Below are 4,387 nucleotides of genomic sequence, written 5' to 3'. Positions count from 1 at the left end.
TTATAGTATAATTTTTTTATAATAATTTCATAACATTTAAAATTTCAGATATTTTTATAGTTCTACCAGTTCATCACCCAGAAAAGCTAACGCTACCAATTCTAAAAACATCATGAAGGAATCGATATCATGAAAATGACTGTAAGTTAGTAAAGCCTGTAGAACATAAATAGGGAGCAATTGAGAAAAGGGAAACTGATGGAATGGAAATTACATGCAAGAACCAGTTGTAATTAAGAGCTACTTAAAAACAGCCAATTAGATAAGAGATCTTTCCATCTGAGAGTAGAAGCCAAAGCATTTATAAACTTTCTCATCAACTAAAAGTGGAAAGGCCATTATAGCAATGAGGAAGAAACACATTTTTGAAAGTGATTAAGGATCAGTATGTAGAAGACAGAAATGGTTAAGGTTAATTGCACTGATAATATCAAGCAACAGGCCCAAAGATTCTTAACCCTATAAACTTTCTTTGAACTTTTTGTAGTTGCAGTAACCCATAAATGAATTTAATGAATACATTCATGTTTTATTGAGGTTATAGTTTTATTATTTTGCTTGTTTGACAATAATCAAGCCCTTTTGTGTCCACTTATTATTTGGGCACTTGATATTTTATTTTTTCATTTTCTTTTTAGATATAACTTTCAGTCATACCTACAAAAAAAAATCAGCATGCTATATTTGGCACCTAAGAGCTATTCTTATCCATCTGTTTGCTTTAAAGTTGTTAAAGACTTCTAAGACACTAAAATCTTTGCTTAAAGACTTTTAAGATACTGCAACTAATTTTTAACATTTTTAAAATGCAATCTTCTAATTATGCTACTAGTTACATTAGTATGCTGCATATGTTTATATGGTGTTTTAGCAAAGTTTTCAAATTCATTGTCTCACTTGATTTCTACAGGCTCCCTTTGGGTAAGCAGAACAGGTGTTATTATCATTGTTTGACACAAATATAAGGCATAAAGAGAGAAGGTGTCTTGCTTGAGAATTCATAACAAATTATCTATTGGGAAGGCTGTAATTAGAATCTATGCCTTCTCTATTTTATTCACTATCCTTAACATATCATTGTTCTTTCCTAAATTATTTCATGCTTTCTTATTAGCTTCAGCCATTATTTTATTCAAAATAATTTACAGAAAATTGAGCATGTGGATACATATTCTACTATCAAAGATTCATAATAAACCTTTTGTAAATCACTTTACTACTGAAATTTATTTCCTTAAAATCTTCCAGAACCTTGGCATTTATGTATTTGGGGCACGGTATGTTTATTTTTATGAAGCTATCTTCTTAATGTATGAACTTCAAAGAGAAGTTTTATGCCCTCTTATTTGAGACTTCTAACCCATGGAAGATTATTTTCTCCTATAGTTTATTTTACTTTGAACTTATACAATGCTCGAAGAACCCACAATAAAGAACACAAAAATAGGAGCAGTAAAACCCAAATCCAAATAGAAAACATGAGTTCTAGGAATGAAAAACATAATAACAACAACACTTAGCATTTAGTATGAGTCAGGCACTGTTCTAAGTAGTTTATGTAAGAGACTGCATAGTTGCTGTGCTAAGCATTTAATTTCCTTATAGCCAAATTAAAAAGGAAGAGAGATCTAAAGAGAAAGGGAGAAAGGGGCAGGGGTAAAAGAAGGGAGGGAATGGAACAGAGAAAGATAATTAAATGAAGCTAGCTATTATTTTTCAGAGCTTACCATGGAGCAGGCTCACCATGTACCAGCTTACCATGTTTGAGGATTTATGTACATTAAATCATGTTATTTTCACAATAACCATATTGGGTAAGTTCTATTGATGACCTTATTTTAACTAGGAGGAAACAGGCAGAGAATAGTAAAATGACTTGCTCTAGGATACACAGCTATAAGTGTTGACACTGGGATTCTGACCCATAAATCTTGCTTCCGGAACTGCAGGATTAGCGATTTATTTAGGCATGCCGTGTCTGCACTGGAAAATTATCTTTATGACAAAGTAGAAAACCAACCAATTCCCCAGGAGACAGTTTTTCCTGGCACTCATACATTTATTAAGTGGGACCTTGGATGAACAAACAAGCAAAGTTCTCAGTAACAGTTTGAGTGCAGAAAGAATATTTCATGACTGTTCATTAAAGTCACTATAGCATCTGAAATCAAACTTCGAATAAGTAAAGAAAATTGTTTTAAGAGTTCTCTATGGTTAATCAGAAAAAATAAAAGGAATAATGTCTTGGCTTCTGTGTCTGTTATGAGCCAATGAGTTAGAAAAACAAAACGAAATGTATGTTGATGATGGGTGTAAGACTAGAAGCTATCAGTTTTGGTTTCCTGCCTCTGAACACTAAACAGTGTCATCATCCATTACTGGTGTTTTGTATAGACAGATTAAATTTGACTCGACTTTTCTTCTTAGCAAGTGTAGAGTAGACTTCGGAAGGAGTTGGAAATCATTGTACCGGGCCACATAATGCAGCTAACCAAGAAAGAACACCTTAACATCCCCCTCAACTTGACTAAGCTTTAGACAGGTTTCTTCCTGATTATAGGCCCTTGAACTCCCTTTTCTTAGAGCATTTACTTTAGAAAAATTGGAATTTGTAAATTATTTCTCTGCTTCTTTGAGAAATGTTAACCTTCTACAGCCCAGGAATGTCTTTCTCAAGAACCTGGAAGCAATCCCTATAAAATATAATAATAAAAAAAAGATAGTGTCTCAGGTTGGCTGAGTGGCTCAGTTGGTTAAGAGTGCGAGCTCTGAGCAACAGGGCTGCAGGTTCCACTTCCACAAGGGCCAGTGATGCAGTGCCCGAGCTTAGCTGCTGCTGAGCTGTCAACAGGTGGCAGGATGGCTCAGCTGGTGATAGCACATGCTCCTAACAACAAGACTGCCTGTTTAATGGTTGGCTATGCCCGCCCACAACTAAGACTGAACTTGGCACCTTGAGCTGAGCTGCCACCTGGATGGCTCAGTGGATAGAGCGTGCGCTCTTAACAGCAAGGCTGCCAATTCGACTCTTACATGGGATGGTGGCTACGCCCACCTACAACTAAGACTGTAACATAGCACCTTGAGCTGAGGGGCCACCAGCTGCCAACGGGCAGCCAGATGATGACAGCGCCCTCCACAGCTAAGACTGAAGAACAACAAGTTGGCTAGTCTCCCTCCCCAATTCCAACACTGTTCCCCTTCTCCAATCCCCCCAATTAAAAAAAAAAAAAAGATAGTGTCTCTTCTCCCAATTTCTGTGGGAGGGTAGAAACCTAACTCCAATAAGCACCAATGAACAAACATAGGTGGCCTAATCCCATTGACCAACCTTACCCCTAATGTCCTCCAGTACTTTTCCATTAGTTCACCCCAGTGCTTAAAAACACTCCTGAATTTTGTTTCAGGAAGTTGAGTTCAACCTTTCTTCTTTATTGCAATGTCTTGAATAAAACCTTTCTTTCCCATTTAACTCCATCTAGTGCAATTGTTCTTTAGCACAGCTCAGTTCCATTTGGAATTGTTGAGGCTCTTTTCTTCATCTTTCAGGAGGAAAGACTATGTAGAAGTTGTAGTTTAGACACAGAAGGGTCTTTTAAGTCTATGATGTGGGGGTTGGGCCACCACAGGGTGTTTAGATCAGTACCTCATGAAAACGTAAGACTTGGAGAAAACTGGCTCTCGTTTCCATAGGAAATGTTGCAAGTGGCATTGAACTTAAAGAAGATTTATAAATATTTTGAGAAATTTTCACATTTAATTGTTTTAAATATATATATATATATATATATATATATATATATATATATATATGCATTTCCTCAATTCCAGCTTTTTTCCCTTCTAACATTATATTATACTCATATTATTCTGTATCATATATTTGTTTTAAAGGACATTCCATGAATCATCATGAAATGATATCATGAAAGAAAAAAAGGTGTTTCCTTGGCATGAGTGAAATTTTACTATATCCTTCATTGTGATTCAGGAAAGGACCAATACACAAGAATGTTAGGATTTTTTTTTCAGTCTTCAAAATCTCCTTCTCTAAATAGAAAACCGTAATAATTAATTGCTAAGACTATCATGTCAAATAAACTTCTCTCCTTAACTGATTTATTACTTTTTTAAAATCACTACCACTATTACTATTATTATACTTTACTGCTGACAAATGTTCCATGTCTATTTCTTAAAATACAAAGATTCGAATGTTTAAATATTACTTGACTTGAAGGGCAAATGCAACCTATAAATCTACGATGCCTTTTTATGGCCTAGTCCATTAGGTACACAAAGACAATACTAAGTAATGTGAAATATGTCTAGATAATGTTCTGGAGTAAGATAATATCACAATATAGCAAACTATATTCACATGGCC

This window comes from Hipposideros armiger, unplaced genomic scaffold (assembly GCF_001890085.2).
Source record: "Hipposideros armiger isolate ML-2016 unplaced genomic scaffold, ASM189008v1 scaffold_512, whole genome shotgun sequence".
Classification (NCBI taxonomy): Eukaryota; Metazoa; Chordata; class Mammalia; order Chiroptera; family Hipposideridae; genus Hipposideros; species Hipposideros armiger.
This window is presented reverse-complemented; position numbering follows the sequence as displayed.